The 19,206-nt window shown below is 38.9% G+C and overlaps 1 protein-coding gene and 1 pseudogene across 6 annotated transcripts in view; both read right to left on the reverse strand.

The window, feature by feature from the left end:
• Nucleotides 1–19,206, reverse strand: part of Shab (Shaker cognate b) — a 651,715-nt gene that overhangs the window by 22,075 nt on the left and 610,434 nt on the right. The gene's annotated exons all lie outside the window — the stretch shown is intronic.
• LOC139819537 (uncharacterized) lies at nt 1,811–5,478 on the reverse strand (annotated as a pseudogene).

The following is a 19,206-nucleotide window of genomic DNA, read 5'->3' on the forward strand; positions in this document are numbered from 1 at the left end:
TTTTTTCCCGGGACATGCGGTTTTAGACATGTGTGTATGTGGTGCTGGGTAAGGTTTTTTTTATAATGACTCGCTTTTTATTTTACAGATAAGTTAGAATAAAGCAGTTTTTTTCTTTTTGTAATCGCGCGGCGCGACGTTGGCCCAATAGGCCTATTTTGTAATGAGCCGGCACTGGTTTCTGACATTCACTCGACATTAAGAAAAAATTATATTCGTATATCCGATTCAAAAGTTTACTGAATTTGTTTCTTAAGAATTTTTGGAAAATTATATATTTGCGCTGGTTATGACACATGTAGACAATATATAGCACATCAAATTAAGAAGTAGTCTACCACGTAAGACGGTTGGCTCACGATTCAGAGGTCCCGAGGTCTCGAGTTCGAATCCCATCAAGGTAAGTGTGTTTTTCAAGTACGAGAAAATATTTATAATCATAGGTTGCATCTTAAAAAACAAATTTAGTTAAAAAGTAGTAATAAAATTTCAAAATAAATATAATTTTGCTTTCTCATAGAGGAAGCTTTGTTTTTGTGAATTTTGTATATAAACCTTCAATTGCGTTTAAGTTGGGTTTAGTCAACCAAATTTTAAAAAATTATATATGAAATAGGGGTAGAAGAAACCAACGAGAAGAGATTGGTTTTTTAGTTTTTTTCTGCCAATAGTGTGTGTGTGTGTGTGTGTGTGTGTGTGTGTGTGTGTGTGTGTGTTTGTGTGTACACATTTGATGTTGTGGTTGCTCTAACTTCCGCAAATATTGAGATATCGGGCTGTTTTTTTTTAATCGATAGAGTATTATTCAAGGAAGGTTGGTATTGAATTTGGCGATAATCAGTAAAGGGGTTCTTTTTTAAAAAAATTTTGAATTTTTTAAAAAATGTCCGTAATTGCTCTAACTTCCGCAAATATTGAGATATCGGGCTGTTTTTTTTTTAATCGATAGAGTATCGTTCAAGGAAGGTTGGTATTGAATTTGGCGATGATCGGTAAAGAGATTCTTTTAAAAAAAATTTTTTTTAGAAATGTTCGTGTTTGCTATAACTTTTGCAAATGAGATAACGGGCTGTTTTGAGTTTTCGATGCCAATGTGTTGCTTATGTTCGAAAACGTCGAATTTAAATTTTTTGAGGATCGGTTTTGAGGATCGGTTATCCATCAAATAACTTAGGGTAGATTGAGACGAATTAGATTAATATAAGTTCTAAGACAATTTTTGTTAGTGTTTTATTTTAAACAAGCTATTTTATCGTGCTAATTAGTAATCCGATTTGCCTCAATCTACCCTATACATTTTTTAGGCAGAAATCGGTAACTCTTTCACCAATCTTTGCCAAATTCAAAACAACCTCCCTTTAATGATACCTTATATATAAGATTACGTGTATGATTTGTACACTTTTTAGGCAAAAATTGGTAACCCCTTCATAGATCATTACCAAATATTCAACACCAATCTATCTTTAATGATACTTTATCCATAAAAAAATGTGCAAGTAGAAACTTGCACATTGCTTCCTCATAGTTTTTAAGTGTGCAAGTAGAAACTTGCACATTGCTTCCTTATAGTTTTTTAGTGTGCAAGTAGAAACTTGCACATTGCTTCCTCATAGTTTTTAAATGTGCAAGTAGAAACTTGTACATTGCTTCCTCATAGTTTTTAAGTGAGCAAGTAGAAACTTGCACATTGCTTCCTTATAGTTTTTAAGTGTGCAAGAAACCTGCATTGCTTTCTCTATGAGGAAGCCAAATTAATAAATATCTACTAATAATTATGGATACAAAAACAGGCTTCCTCATAGAGGAAGCAATGTGCAGGTTTCTACTTGCACACTTAAAAACTATAAGGAAGCAATGTGCAAGTTTCTACTTGCTCACTTAAAAACTATGAGGAAGCAATGTACAAGTTTCTACTTTTTTTTATGTCGGGTGAATTTCCTCATTAAAGAGTGTTTTAATTCTAGTATTTCCTTATAGTCTACTGTACTCAAATAGATATAGAAATGTGTAGAATATCAGTATTAGTTGTAGTTTGGCGTAGTTTTACCGAAAAATTTATAGATCAAGATGCACTATAAAAATACAAAAATTTACAAAAGTGTTCCAATTCTAGCATTTTCATGTAGGATTTTGTAGTACTTCTTAAATTCATGTAGAATTTAATAGATTCTGGCAATTATATTTTATAGTTTTTTGTAGTACATTTTTATTTTTTTTTTAAATTTTGTAGAAATATTTCCGCCAGGGTATCTGTCCTATTTTTGATGAGACAATGTGTCACACTTCAATGACGGATTGTTCTTTTATAAATAGATAATGGTGCGTAACTACAAAAGAAAGACTTTCCTTAAGACGGACAAGGTAGACATATTCAATAAAATTATACCCCCCAAATCGGGGGCCCCGCATATGGGGCTATCTGTCTACGCTTGACTTGCCTGCTTAAAAAATTTATCTATTTAACATGGTAAAAAATTAACAATTTTAATTATAGAAAGTATATGTATTTGTTTCGCCAATAATTAATAAACGAGAAAGACTCTATTTTTATATTCGACAACGTTTGGCTAATGCCATGTCGTGACAATTCGACCATTGGTTTTGGTCAGATTAATCGTCAAGACTTTTTCGACCATGGGTTTTGGTTGTTTCTAAATTGATTTAATCTTTGATACTTACATATAATAATAATAATTAATATAATTTTTATTTTAATCCTTGCTTTTTGCGGCTTAGGATAACTTCCGTCAACCCTTACATAATTTTACAAACGCATAACACATTTTACATATAACTCTCATTTACATATATATACATTATACATCCTCATATCATCCTAACTAACTCCAAACTAACTCAACATTCTGACTGTCCTTACATTTCCCTTCCTACTCTTCTCCCTTCAACCCCTCCCTTTTCTCCGCCTCTTTTCTAACCTTTCTTATCCATTTCATTATTTCTAGTCCTTTTCTTTCCTCTCCGAAAAATTCTTTTAACTGTATCTCGCTTTTTGTCGCTTCACATTCTCTTAGTATATGTTCTATGTTCTCCTCTTCTTTTTGGCATATTCTGCATCTTCTATCCTCTTCCCCTCTCCAATGTTCGCTGCCTTTCACCTCACTCCCGCATCTGTAACTGGCTATCAACATTCTATTCTTTTTCTTCTTCTTTCTTAGTAAATACTTTGGTAACTTCTCTGTTAAAATCTCTTTATAGTTACTATTGTATCTTGACTCGTTTATCTTTATCTTTATCTCTCCTCCTTCTCCTTTTCCTCTAATATCTTTACGAGACTCTCCGCCAGGGGGTCCGTACTCTCCCGTAATATTTTTTCGTCTAGCGTTTCAGCGCAATCTAGTTTGGGTCCCTCGTGAAAATGGAACTACGTAGCCAAAATTCAATATGGCGTCAGTTGAACTCAGTCACGTGACCCAAGTCACGTACCGTACATAACGGGCAACAACGGACAATCACCAGCAATCACGAGCATCGCGACTGATCGCGACACAAGTTATTGCCGAATTTTTTTCTAATGTAAGTGTTCGAAATCAACGATCGGCGGTCATCTTGTGCGGTATGGATGTGTACATGGATGTGTCTCGTGTATCATCCTGAAACGTTGCGTCAGCCTCTCGTTTTTGCCTTTTGTTTATTTCTACATTCGTAAAAAACAGAAAATATTGGTAAGTTTATTATCATAATTCTCGTAAATAGTGAATTGAGCGAGAATCGGCACAAATTAATGTCACTGTTGTTCTCATATTTTTCAAAGTCGACGATCGGCGTTTCCTCTGTGTATTTTACTCGGACGTATCTCGTGTGTCGTCTTAAAACGTTGAAACGTTGCGCCAGCCTCTCGCTTTTACCTTTTATGCATTCCACTTCTACATTCGCAAAGAACGGAGAAGATTGGTAAGTTTATTATCATAATTCTCGTAAATAGTGAATCGAGCGAGAATCGGCACAAATTAATGTCACTGTTGTTCTCATATTTTTCAGAGTCGACGATCGGCGTTTCCTCTGTGTACCTTACTCGGACGTATCTCGTGTGCCGTCCTAAAACGTTGCTGAAACGTTGCGTCAGCCTCTCGCTTTTGCCTTTCGAAATTAGTAGACAGACTAATGGAAATGCCCCATTGTTTTAGGTAATCTTAAGACAAGTTATATTCATTAAGACGAGCAAGATATGTGTCATTATTTGCAACGTACTTACAATTAGCATGTTGTTATTTTTCCCAATTACTTTCTTCTTTCCTTGTCTGCTCCTCTCTAGATCCTTTATACATGCTTGAACTATTTTCTTCTCTGACTGTCTCGCCTTCTCCTCATACCTCACAGCTCTCCTTATTGCCCTCATTTTCATTTCCTTAATTTTGGCTTCTTTTGATACTATGTAATTCGGGGTTTTTTTTATCTAATCCTAAAAAATCCATTTAACATACTTTCTTTTTATTACATCTAATCTGCTTTCGTATAGCCACCCCCATATTTCAGCTCCGTATAATGCCACGCTTTCTACCAGTGCCTCGAACATTTTCATTTTTCTTCTAAAATCTTCTTTAAATATTTTCTCTCCTATGCTCCATGTTCTCTTCATCGCTATTGTAGCCTTCTTCATCCTATCTTTTATATGATTCTCCGCTCCCCCATTTTTCTGTAATATATATCCCAGATACTTTATTTCTTTAACCTCCTCTATTTCTTTCTCTCCCCACTTCTATTCCCTTTTCTTTCTTCTTTCCCTCGCTTTCTCGAATACCATGATTTTTTATTTCTCCGGACTCAAACTTAAACCTTTCCCTTCCAAATACCTCTTGAACCTTCGTATCATTTCCTTCAATTCCGCCTCTCTCGTCGCCATTAACACTACGTCATTTGCGTATGATATTGACCAAAATTTTCTTCCCTATTCTTTCCCTAAAATTCTTTCCCTATCACAAGGCCTCCTGCTTGCCCTTTTTCCATTCCTTCCTCTAAATCCATGATGTATAAATTGAATAGATTCGGGCTCAACGGGCATCCTTGTCTTAATAAGTCCTTTTCTCGCTTTTTATCCCTTCAGCACCTCTTGCCTCCAGTCACTCTTTTTTTTATCGACATGCCTTCGTGATACTCCGAGTCCGGTTTCCCCGTGCCTGTTTCCGCTTTTATCACGTAACCTCCAAATTGTCGCAGCAACACAGAATCCCCGAACTCGTCTGTTATTCGACTCCTACACTGCCGATTTATATCTGCAGTCAGTCCTGCATATCTGTGCATGCAAACCACTTGAAACAAAGTCGCCCCACGGCGAAGGAACGGCAGATAAGCTCGAAAAAACACTGACGCGTTTGACAGGCGTGCTTCTCTCTACTTACTCAGTTCCAGAAGTCTGATACTTACATAAAAGCATCTTATTTTTATTAAATTAAATTAAACCTCTTTAAAATAGTACACCCGCTATTTGGTTTTTCGTGGGCGGCTAGCGCCCAAGGAGATCTGGTTTGGCCTCGTAGGGGGTCTCCTTATATACAGGTCGTAGTTGAATTTGAAGTACGCGAAACGGTACAGGCGATACAGCGCCTAGCGGCGTTGATACAAAGTAGCTGCCGGTAATACAGATACCGTAGAGTTACCGCGCGGGCGTGTGCTATAAGTGGCGTAGATCGCCACATTACCCCCTTCGTTGTTTTAAAGTCGAGATTTGAAATCGTACTGTCTTTCGTGACACTCTGCCACTCCGAGTTGTGGTTTCCGTAGGTGAAACATTCGCTGGAGTATCTTGTGATGGCTGGAGTGTCTCACGAGGTTTGTTGTTTGGTTCTTGTACTGCTAAGATGTAGGCAAGCTTTAGGCGGTTTATAGTTACGTGGACGGTTCTGACGTTAATCCGTAACTTATAAACTTTCTCGCCTTTGCTGAAGACTTCGTAAGGGCCGTCAAAAGTAGGTTGCAGAGCCCGCGTTGGTGCATCGTGCCTGAGGAACATGTGAGTTGTGTTTGCCAGGTTTTTGTGCTGAAATATAGCAGGCGACCTGTGTCTTTTGATTGGTTGTGGCCGTAAGCTTCTCATCGTCTTCCTGAGTCTCAGTAAGAAGTCACTCGTTTCATTGGCTTGAGTAGTTTCTTGTAGAAACTCTTCCGGAAGTCTCATGGTTTCTCCGTATACAAGTTCTGCAGGAGTTGCGTGGAGATCTTCCTTAAATGCTGCTTGGATGCCCATTATGACGACGGGTAATACTTCAGTCCAAGCTTCTGTTTCGTGGCATTTGATGGCCGTTTTAATTTGTCGGTGCAAATGTTCGACCATGCCGTTGGCTGCGGGGTGATAGGCTGTTGTGTGTATACGCGTGGTGGCCTGTTAGCCTAGTAAGCTGACGAAACAGGTCGGCCTCGAATTGCCTTCCCTGATCCGTAGTGACCCGCGTAGGTGTACCGAATCTTGCAATCTAGTGAGTAAAAAGATTCTGGGCTACTGTTTCTGCGGCTATGTCTGCCACCGGTATGGCTTCAGGCCATTTGGTAAATCGGTCTATGATTGTAAAGCAGTATCTATAGCCCTTAGAGATGAATAAAGGCCCAACTAGGTCCATGTGTATGTGCTTGAACCGTATGGTAGAGCCGACGAATTGTTCTAAAGGCGATCGGTTGTGCCTGTGGACTTTTGATTTTTGGCACGCGAGACATGCTCTTCCCCATTCTTGGCAGTCGACCTTAATGCGTGGCCAGACGTACCTTTCTGTGACTAATCTTGCCGTGTCGCTTTGGTTCCTGGGCGATAGTCTCTAGATTTGGATGTGCCAAAAAAGTTGCGCGAGACAGACTGTCCTTACATATTACAAAGGCTGCTTCCAGTTCTGTGTTCTAAGTTATGGGAGCCTTCTTTTTGATTTTGGGACCGCTGAGTAAGCCATTTAAAACTGCCTGGTCCTTAGCGGCCTTGGGAATAAATCTGCGATAAAAATTGAGAGTCCCCAGGAATTGTTGGAGCTGCTGAATGTTCTCTGGTTTGAGGAACTCCTTGATTGCTTCGATTCTTTCTGGCGGAGGTTGAGTGTCGTTCTCCGAAACCTCGTAGCCAAGGAAAAGAACCTTCCTTTTTCCGAAAACGCATTTCGAGGGATTGAGTAAAATGCCGTATTTCTGAAGTCGTTTGAAAAGTATGCGTAAATGCTTCTTGTGCTGTTCCTCGTTCTCGGATGCAATGAGGATGTCGTCAATATACGCAGAACAAAAATCCAAGTCGCTTGTGATTTCGTGAATGAAGCGTTGGAATGTCTGTGCGACATAGCGTAAGCCGAACGGCAATTGTTATAGCTGTTTTTGGAATATATCATCCAGGTGAACGGATATGCTCGCTGATTGTATGCTCTGATTGTATGCTTGCACTAAATCAATTGTTGAGAAGATCTTCTTTCCGTGTAAGTTCTGCGAGAAGTCTTCAATATGCGGGATCGGGTATTGATCCGGTTTTGTTCTTGCGTTAACTCCCCGTAATCTCCGCAAGATCTCCAAAAGTCTCTTTTCTTTGGCACCATATGTAATAGTGATGACCATGGGCTCTTTGATACTCGAATGATCCCTTCTTGTAGCAAGAGATCGAATTCAGCCTTGGCCGCCTTGAGTTTGTCAGGGGCTAAACGGCGAGGACGGCATGCCACTGGTGGGCCATCCGTAGTTTTGATGTGGTGGAGCGTGTTGTGTTTTACCGTATGTCTCTTGGCAGTAGCCTTTAAGGTATCAGGAAATTTTGCCAAGATTCTGTGGTATTTGTCTTTAATAGCCAACACTCTGATTGATTCCACAACCCCTTTTTCTAATGTGCTCTCTTGCGCAAGTTCGTTTTACCATCAAGAAAAGTACCTTTCTGTAAGTCTGGAAGGAGATGGTAATAGGCAAGGAAATCAGCTCCGATGATGGGCTGCGTGACTTGGTGATGATAAAACGCCAAGGAAATGCGCGTCGTAACCCAAGTTCCGGCTGAAGTGTAATCGTGCCGTACGTAGCGATTGTTGAGCCATTTGCAGCAAAGAGTTCGTAGAATGTTGGCGCGGTGTATCCCGCTACTATAGAGCGTGGGTATACACTCACGTCCGATCCTGTGTCTATTAAGAATCGTATCTTAGTATCTTGGTACGTAACAATTAGGCGGCGAGGGTTTGAAGCGGGTCGACTGGCCGCCACAAGTGACTGCCCTGGTCTTTTTCCGATTTATATGTACATGGTTGTGTGCACTTCTTTGGTTTCTCATCAAATCGATTATGGTAGTAGCAGTGCTTGTTATTTCTATCGTCTTTCTCTTCTTTGGTTTTACCGTGGTTGCGGCTCTGACTATGGCTTCGACTTCGACTTTGATTTCGGCCTTTGTCATTGTCGCGTTACCTCGACTTGTCCCTTGAGAGGCGTGTAGTGAGTGTGGCCATTTGTTTGGTCAGAGCCTCGATCTTTGCTTCTAAAGACTCTTTAGTCGCAGGCGTAACTGTTGCGACGGTCTTGTTAGTCATCTCGTGAATGCGATCGGCCTGTTCGGCTACGCTGTTGAGCGGATTTTGTGTCCAGGTAGCGAGAACCATCTGCATTTGAGTAGGAAGTCGTCCTAGCCAAAGTGTCCGTAGAAGAGAGTCGGGTACATTCTTACCTGCTAAAGTTCGAAGGTGTCGTAGGAATTGAGATAACTTGCGATCTCCTAAATCCTTGAGTTCTAAGAGTTGGCGTGTCCGTTGTTCCTGAGAGACGGACATACGCTGAATAAGTGCTCTTTTTACAGTCTCGTATTTGTCGACCTTTGAGAGCTGTGTGACTATGTCTGGGGGGTGTCTGTGCGCCGTGGTAGTCGGCGGGCGACTGTGCGTCACTGCCGAGGGCGACCGTGCGCCGAGGAAGTCGACGAGCGTCCAAGCGCTACTGCCGGAGGCGTCTGTACGCCTAGGAGTCGACAAGCGTTCAAGCGCTACTGCCGAACGGCAACCAAGCGCCTCGAGAGGTAAACTCCTTCAAAAGAGTACACCCGCTATTTGGGTTTTCGTAGGCGGCTAGGAGCCACCGTAGTCCGAGCGCCCAAGGAGATCTGGTTTGGCCTCGTAAGGGGTCTCCTTATATACAGGTCGTGATTGATTTTGAAGTACGCGAAACGGTACAGGCGATACGGCGCCTAGCGGCGTTGATGCAAAGTAGCCGCCGGTAATACAGATAGGTACCGTAGAGTTATCGCGCGGGCGTGTACCATAAGTGGCGTAGATCGCCACAATGAATACCGCCCATAGATTGGCATCTATCTAACTAAAAAATTCTGCAAGTGTCAACCTAAAAATTAAATTTTTGTATAATTTATGGAGAAGGAAAGTAAAATAAAAAAAGTGATTTTTTTCGAAAACGACTCAACCAATTTTAGTAAAAAAATATATCTTATGAACATCAATAAGACTATTTTAAGAAAAAATTAAAAAAAATCTGACAAAAAATACAAGTTAAAAAATTTGAATTTTTCAAACAATTTTTTTTAGGTTATGTTTCAGAGATACACTTCCAATTTTTTTCCCCAAAAGAATCTTAAACTGTCTGCATTAACATATATTTTTTCCAAATTTTTTATGGAGGTACTTTATGGCGAAAAATGAAGAAAATCATGTATGCGGCGCGGCACCATACTTTCACAGCACACTCTCGCTTTAGTCACGTACCTACATCGAACTCGACTAAACGGTTGACACTATATTAAACTAATTTTAGTCTGTGATTATTTGTGGGGAATGTCTCGTAGCTCAGTGTGAATGCGATAGACTTGTATGCTAAGGATCTTGAGCTCGATCCCGATTACCCTACATATTCTTCTTCAGAGGAGGTATCCCTTTTAAGGGAAGAACAAAAATAATTTTAAGAGTTTTAAGAACTCGAGATTACATAAAGGACCCTCCGATTAAGGGGTAGATATTAACTTTTCTAGAGAGCACATTTGCATCTCTTTCAATGTTTCTGTGTTATCATGCGTAATGGGTTTTTTGTAAGTTTTTCCATATTGTAAATCTGGAAATAGTGTACTCCAATTTCATTAGAAATTATCGTCTCAAGATTTATTTAATAAAGTAAATGCAGGTTTAACTAGACCTAGGTACTGCAAATAAAATCAATAGGATAAAGAAAACGTGATTATTTGTCACCTTTGGCAATCTCCCAAATCCACTATTCATTTGTTTTCAACTCTCTAAGGTTTACGACAGAGAGCCGAGCGTTTTATCCTGAAAGTCAACTTCAGACGCGAATTTTGCTTCCTGCTCATATGAAACAGTTTAAAAGAGCTTAATAGCTCTTAATGAGAATCTTTTGTTATTTCATGTTATTTCTTGAAAACTGATTAATGTGTATTTGCGACGCATAATAACTGCTAAACTGTTAGCGTATGCTAAAAGTACGTAATGCCAGCTTTTGTTTTTTGGTAGTCATTTGTTTCTCTGATGAGTACTGCGCAAGTGCGGTCTCCAAAATCCGCTATTTGTTTGTTCTTAACTCTCTAAGGTTTGTAACAAAGAGCTGAGTGTTTTATTCTGAAAGCCAACTTTAGCCGTGACTGCTTGCCGTGACTATTTTGATGTAGACATTCTCTTATAATTTTTCATAAAAATTGAAATTCATTTCTTTCTTTGATTAATCGTGTATTTGCTTCTTTCATTATTCGCACTGTTTGTCTCTTAACCTTAACGCTTCTGTTTCCTGAACCTTTCGCTTTTCAACGCTTTTATTTTCAGACTCAAGTATTTTTTTCGGTATACTTCTTTTTATAAATGAAAAGTCGACATTTTGTACATAAAATGTCATTAACAACTATTATTTGCTGTAAAAAATGTAAATGAAGAAAAATCACTGGCTTTATTTACATTTTTTACAATGTTTTTTTTATCACAGACAACTACTTTTTACTTTTTTCAAAAGTGTGTCACAACTGGCACACTTTAAGTTTATCACTGCCGTTCTAGGCATTTTCAAATAAAAAAAACAGAAGCGTTAAGAGACAAGCAGTGCGAATAATCAAAGGAGTAAATACGATTAGAGTAACTCCGTATATACGCCGCAAGAAAACTTAATTTATCTGCTACTATTTACTATGTTTAAGACAAATGAGTTATATCAATAAGAACTTTATACTGTATACTACTATAAAAAAAATTAGAAATATGAAATATTTATTCTTTGTATTTAACAAAAAAAACTTTTAGAGACCCTTGCATTTTTGCCATATATTCCATAAGGGTGGAATAAATGTGTGATATTTATAGGTGGAATATACGCTTGACAAAAAATTACAAGTAATGTTTATAAAAGAAAATAGACTAATAGACGTATGATAGATGCGTTAAGGGGTAAAGCCACTCTAAAATTTTCAAAAAATCGATTTTTTTTTGCTTAAACGATGCTTTTATGCTTGGTTTTAAAGCTCGGAAAAATCTCTATTATCTCTTTTTCGTAATCCGTCTGCCGGCGCGTTCACATTTGTGAATGGTAACTGAAACTTTAAACGCGTTTTTCTCGAAATCGCTTTTTTAAAATCGGGCGGAATCAGAACTCGAACACCTTTTATCCGATTGACTTGAGTGAAACTTTACAATAACATTATCTTTAGAAGTACATGTGGATTTTGCGATAAGTTGAACAAAACTTTTTTTATAAACAATTTTGTGCGAAATTTTTTAGCAAAAAATAAAACACTTTTTTTCAACATGCACCGTTCTTACAAAAAATGATATTTTGCAATTCCCACATGTACTTCTATAAAAAAACTTATATATTTTTCAAAAATCTTTGAATTTTGTTCCAGCTCAGAAATTATAGGAGCTTCGATTCCGCCTGTTGGACGTCTTCCGCAAAAAGGCACTTTGGAGCAATGGCTCTGGCGCCGCCATTTTGACAATAAATAATTAATAAAAAATTTTTTTTTATACTTTAATATATAGATAATAAATAGAATTAAACCGATTTTTATTTATAATTATTGTATTTCTGAAAAAAATTATCAAAAAATGGCTTTTTTGCACGCGCCCCACTTTTAGTGTACGTTTGCAATAATTATTTTTTACAGATAATTTTTTTGTTTAGAGTCTAAACCTAATTCTGACAACGGTATCGTATTTTTAGATGTAATCCGCTGGCCACGCCACAGTCTTTTTGTAACAATACATTGTAGAATTTTTATATAAAGCGAATGTTTTCGCAAGTTGAGGTTAAAACAAATGTCGGTATTACAGACCCGGCTATAGGATCCCCTTAAAGGTTATCCTAGCGGAAAAAATTTGGATTCAAAGTTCCATAGTTTCAAGATACGTTGTTCGAGATCGCGAATGTCCGAGATTACGAATGTTCTTGAATATTCTTATTCTTAATTAATCGACAGTGTCATGAGTCACGGCGAAAGTGTAACACGATATTTATCCAGCGGATCGCCGCTTATCTGTTTCGCGCTCACGTCTTCAGAATTATTCTCCGTACGATGTCGAGTCACTCTGATTCTCCGGCACGGTCTTTTCGACGATCGATTCTCTAATTACAAAGATAACTGGTTATCTGCATCTTCGGTATTTCAGTTCGAGAAGCCTCTATTCCATTTTGATCTTCGCTAAGCGTTCATCATCTCTGGCGCGTTCTTTGTCTCGTATATAAAAACCTGTTGGAGTAATTTAAAATATGTTTTCGCGCTTCGCGTATATCGGTCAAACGCACGGCCCTCTAGTCATACTCAGATTCCGAGGCCGTCGACTTGGTAATCGCGAGCGTGTATCTCAGTGTACTCAGTTTTTCTCTGTCTCTTGTGTCGAACGCAGCGGAAGAGAATAAAGACAAGTGTTATACCTAATAGCAATCTGCCTTTATTAACCGATATTTACGGCTCAGTGACAACAAAACTCATAGAACTTACGGCGCGTTGCCATTCGTCAACAGTGTGTCAGTGGGTCAAGATCTGTCATCGGTCGATTTGCGATGGTCAGTTTTCATTCATGCGCGGGTAATCCGACACGACAAGCGAAAAAGTGTCGATAGAGATTTTATTTAAAACGCCCGCGTTTCCGAGTTCGGTTAAATCCAAACACATTTCTAAATTATGTTACTCTGTAATTTCGTCATAATTTTTGGTTGTTAAAATAAACTATTGTATTACTTCAAGTTTCGGTGGATCAGTGGTCTCTCACCCACTATCCCTTCCTCACTCACGCGCGCGAACATGCGTAAATTGTGGTAGATTTCCATAGTCATTTATAAATAATTGTAGTATTCTACAAGTAAGCAGATGTTTTGACTTTTTAAAATTTTGTTGTCATTCAAATTTTTAAAATTTGTAGATTTTTGTACTATTTTCTATAAAATTGTAGATTTTCATGAAATATTACTTACAATAATTTATTGATTTAAAAACATTGTAATTTGTGGTACTATTTCGTAGATATTTCTACAAAAAAATAAATATTTTTACAAAAATGTAAAAATTTCTATTTCTAGTAAAATTTTGTAGTTATTTATAGAAATTTTTTTCGCTAGGGTAACCTTTAATACATCTATCATTCGTCTATATTTTTAAAAAAATTTTTTAGTTTTATAATTTATTTATCATTCTTACACCTTAATAAATTTTTCACATTTTATAACTTATTATAACATTTTATTACCTCATTTATAAACATTACTTGTAATTTTTTGTAAAGCGTATATTCCACCTATAAATATCATTTATCCCACCCCTATGGGATATATGGCAAAAATGCAAGAGTCTCTAAAAATTTTTTTTGTTAAATACAAAGAATAAATATTTCATATTCCTAATTTATTTATAGTAGTAGACAGTATAAAATTCTTATTGATATAACTCATTTGTCTTAAACATAGTAAATAGTAGCAGATAAATTAAGTTTTCCTGCGGCGTATATACCGGACTTACCCTAATCGTATTTACTCTTTGATTATTCGCACTGCTTGTCTCTTAACGCTTCTGTTTTTTTATTTAAGAATGCCTAGAACGGCAGTGATAAACTTAAAGTATGCCGGTTGTGACACACTTTTGAAAAAAGTAAAAAGTAATTGTCTGTGATAAAAAAAAATTGTAAAAAATGTAAATGAAGCCAGTGATTTTTCTTCATTTACATTTTTTACAGCAAATAATAGTTGTTAATGACTTTTATGTACAAAATGTCGACTTTTCATTTATAAAAAGAAGTATACCGAAAAAAATACTTGAGTCTGAAAATAAAAGCGTTGAAAAGCGAAAGGTTCAGGAAACAGAAGCGTTAAGGTTAAGAGACAAACAGTGCGAATAATGAAAGAAGCAAATACACGATTAATCAAAGAAAGAAATGAATTTCAATTTTCATGAAAAATTATAAGAGAATGTCTACATCAAAATAGTCACAGCCAGGGAGTAAGATATAGGCTGCATTTGAGGAGCGCGCTATTAGCGCTATTGCATCATTCTGTCTTTATCGCTCATCAGGTGTAAAACAAGGATAGAACAAGCAAATAGCGCTAATAGCGCGCTCCCTGAATCCAGCCATAAAGAGACTGATCTCCATACTGCAAGAAACGAATAGACGCGTTTAATTTTCTCGGCAACTGGCGCCGCCTGTCGCGTGCGAGCGCTGCGGTAACCTCATCGGCGTGAGGCGTTGGCGTGTCTGCGCGAGCCAATGGCGTTGGCGGACGGTTGTGATTGGGTGAGATGAGGAGACTCCTCACGCGTTAACTTTTGAGAAGCGTAACGGTCGTACAAGTTCGAGCATGTTCTAGCTCGGTCCGGACATGTTAAGACAAGAGAAGTATTCGAGATACCGAAGCGATCGGACGTACGTCGGAGGGCTTTAGCCTTTGTACCCATCCCGGCGTTCTCCGTAATGTAAATCGGTTCGTTCGTGAGTCCGTGCAATGGACTTCGCGTAATAATTGTAACGAGAGGAAATATACGGTTGATATTAGTTATCCTAAACGTATTCATTCTCCTCCTTCCAACCCGCTCGTATCCTGCGTATTCTTCGCAAAGTATTAAACTCGTGTTACGTGGACGAAGCAATTCTGACCCTTCTCAAGAGAGTTAAACTATCCTGACATTAATCAATATTCTACAGTTCAGAAGTGGGATTCAACCGACGTGTGCGGTCGTAGTGGAACAGTACCCGTTGACTTCCACCGCGGCAACCTTTTGCCTTCTGTTCTTATTAACACAACAAGATTTCACCGAGAGGTCTGATTCGTCAATACTCTCGTTAGGCTTAATTAGCCGTGTAATAAAAAGGTGCGAAAGATCGTTCGCATTTCCGCATTGCGCGGATTCCGCCGTGAGTGCGCATACGTGTTCACGCTTCTTATACGTGCTCGCAAGCCTAAGGGCAGGTGCGCGAGAAGTTACGGTCGCGTGTAACTTTCGAAAATAGAACTGAACGATGGAGGCAACAAAAATCCGCGCCCGTTTAGAGAGGCTCTCCCTAGAAGAACTTTAAGAAGAGGCTCGAAACTACGGTTTAACGTTATTAGAAGATAGAGCTCAGTGTGTGCAGGCAATTATGACGCACCTCGAGAGGAATGGCCCGCTTGGTGATTTCGGCATAGAGAGTCGACAAAGTTCAGCAGCCTCAAATCAAACCTCACGGACGGCGCATTCCACTCATCCCGGTACAATCGCTCAAGTAAACGAAGCGAGGTCCGTTTCGACAGGATCTTCCGACATGATGCAATTCTGTACTGTTTTATCTTAACAGTTAAGACAAGAGAGGGAACTGATGCAGCAACAGAATCAAGAATAGATGTCCGAACAATCAAGACAAAATCGAGAATTGATGCAACAAATGCTGACGATGATGAATTCGAGCCCGAGAAGTAACGCTCAAACTCCATCACCGTCGTCAACGGATCAATCTAGCCGCTCATTCGTCTCGTCGGTACCACCGGCACAGGCGGTGAATATGTTAGCATCTCACCCAGCAAACGCAAAAGGATTAAAAAATATTAAAATTTTTTAATACCTTTGAATCCCTTTTTTGGCGGAATTAGATGAAATTAGATGGGATTCGAAATGAGATGATCCAATCCCATGGAATCCAAAAAAAAAAATTTTAAATTCCATTCAATCCTATGGAATCCGTAAAGGTTATGGAATTGCATGGCATTAGATGGTTTAGGAAACGTCTCGCGCCTCCGTTGGACGACCAAGCGCCGTTGTTCGTCGGTGAGCTTTTGTGTATGTGTTACGGGCAATTTGATAAATTGGGCATTATGCATAATGGCCGGGCATTATGCATAATTCCCAATTTGTTCGGCCAATATGATTAATAGAGAAGAATTAATCAAATTGCCCGGTCATTATGCATATTTCCCAATGCTAAATGGTCATTTTGATAAATCATCTCATTTGAGTTGATTTTCCCGGCAATCTTAAGCCCCTTGCACAATAGGCGATAGCGATAGCGGACTTAAATATTTGTTAAAACTAAATAATTTGTTAAAACAGAGAATAGTTGATATATGAAAAGTAAATATTTATGTGTACTTTTCATATACCAACTATTCTCTGCTTTAACAAATTATTTCTGTTACAAATATTAAGCGTTTAAGTTAACGAAACATAAATAATTTGTTAAAGCAGAGAATAGTTGGTATATGAAAAGTACACATAAATATTTACTTTTCATATATCAACTATTCTCTGCTTTAACAAATTATTTATGTTACAGATATTAAGTGTTGAAGTTAACGAAACAGAAATAAAATTGTTAAAGCAGAGAATAGTTGGTATATGAAAAGTTCATATTAATGATTTTCGTTAAAGCAGGGCACACACACGTGTGTATGCCCTGCTTTAACGAAAATCACAACTTCTATAAAGCAGGGCATACACCAGCATACACACGTGTGTGTGCTCTGCTTTAACGAAAATCACAACTTCTATAAAGCAGGGCATACACACGTGTGTATGTGCCCTGCTTTAACGAAAATCATTAAACAGTTACATCGTGCAGAATAACCAAGCATCTCGATTCAAGCAGTTAGGTCTCACGCTGGGAGTTTCATTAGTTTAATTATGCGTGGGAAGCACACACACACACACACACACAACGGGGGGGTGCGAGAAGGGGGCCTTCGGCCCCTCCCTTCCCCGCACCCACCCCGCCGGTAGGCTGCGTGGACCTCGCTTTACAACATAAAGTACATGCTAAGTTGTAAAGCGAAATTATAAAGCACATGCATGGAGGGGTGCAAGGGGGCTTACATGCGTGAGCGCACGTGAACAGAAAGGCTTTTCTCCCCTGCACCCTCCCCCATGCATGTACTTTATAATTTCGTTTTACAACTTAGCATGTACTTTATGTTGTAAAGCGAGGTCCACGCAGCCTACCGGCGGGGTGGGTGCGGGGGAGGGGGGGGGCCGAAGGCCTTCCTCGCACCCCCCGTGTGTGTGTGTGTGTGTGCTTCCCACGCATAATTAAACTAATGAAACTCCCAGCGTGAGACCTAACTGCTTGAATCGGGATGCTTGGTTATTCTGCACGATTGATTCATTTAAAATTGGCGCAGTTTTACATGCGCGTGCGACCACTGAGCATGCGCGTGTGGCCGCAGGGCATGGTCGTAGTCGCTGCATCTCGTCGGTATGACAGGAATCATAACTTGATTCCTGTCAACTTTAACCGTTAATATCTCGCTTCGCGGGGCAGAGCGACACTTTTTTCTGCCAGATTCGGTCGTTTCGTGCAAAAACGCGTCGATTAAGCCCAAGTTGAACGAAATCGGTGAGGAGGCCACTATTCTTCAGATTTACCCAGTTAAATATTTTTAAAGCGCGTCATCTAACCTATGTAACTGTTTAAAGCGCGTCACTAACCTACATAGGTTAGATGACGCGCTTTAAAATATTTAACTGTTTAAAGCGCGTCACTAACCTACATCTCGCTTCGCGGGGCAGAGCGACACTTTTTTCTGCCAGATTCGGTCGTTTTGTGCAAAAACGCGTCGATTAAGCCTAAGTTCAACGAAATCGGTGAGAAGGCCACTATTCTGCACATTTACCAAATAATTTATTAATTTGTCTGTTATAAATTATGTTTAAACACAAAATATAAAATATTTTAGTGCATGAACTCATTGTAAGTAAGAAAGTTGAAATTATAGACAGACTGCCATTCTTTTTAGAAAGATATTTTAATATGTTAATCACATTTCCCACTTGTCTGTGGGCATTATGCATAATGACCGGTCAGTTTGATTAATTTTAACATTTTTGCTTTTATTATTCAAATGTCCCAAAAGAAGCGGGCATTATGCATAATGCCCGGCCATTATGCATAATGACCGGATTAATCAAATTGCCCGTAACATATGCATTACACGCACTACTGCCGACGGGCAATTAGCCCGAAAATGAGATTTGTAAGATCTGTCAGGCACCGTAGGGGTCCCTTTACATAGCGGTCGAGACGAAACTTTGAACTCGAGAAGATGCCCCGGCGATGCAACGCCTAGCGGCGTCGACGCGAATTGCCGGTAATGTAGATACCGCGCGGGCGTGTACTATTGTTGGCGCGTACCGCCACGGAGTTCAACACGGACACTTTTCAATCCCTATTCTGGCATTCAATGGTATTCATTTTATTGTCAGAATAGACTGAATTCAATGGAATTCAATACAGAAATTTTTAATTCCTAGTTTGGCATTCAATGGTATTCATTTCGTTAACGGAATCAATGGTATTCAATGGAATTCATTACGAAACTTTTCAATCCCTAACCTGGCATTCAGTGGTATTCATTTCGTTAACGAAATCAATGGTATTCAATGGAATTCATCACGAAACTTTCCAATCCCTAACCTGGAATTCAGTGGTATAATATTTTTGTGTCGGAATTGGATGAGATTCAAAAAAGACAAATTCTTTCCAAAATAAGGAATTCCATGATATTGAAACTATTTCAATCCCTTTTTTGGACAGAATGGAATTCGGAAAGTCCTTAATTGAATTCCTGGTGTTCGAAATCGAACTGCTGCCAGAATGATAGCAAAATTTCTCGAGCAACGTAATCGGATTATTTCGAATATTTCAAGCTAAATGTATTCTCGTTTCGAAGAATAAGTGCCGTGTCTCCGAGAAGTTGCGAGAGATCATAAACAGTGTCACGCCGTTTCCGCGTGTACCGATACGCTCCCTTTGTCTCGGGAACCTCTAAGCGAGAGGTAAACGCTCGGGACAAAGGGAGAGACAAATA

This window comes from Temnothorax longispinosus, chromosome 9 (genome assembly GCF_030848805.1).
Source record: "Temnothorax longispinosus isolate EJ_2023e chromosome 9, Tlon_JGU_v1, whole genome shotgun sequence".
NCBI lineage: Eukaryota > Metazoa > Arthropoda > Insecta > Hymenoptera > Formicidae > Temnothorax > Temnothorax longispinosus.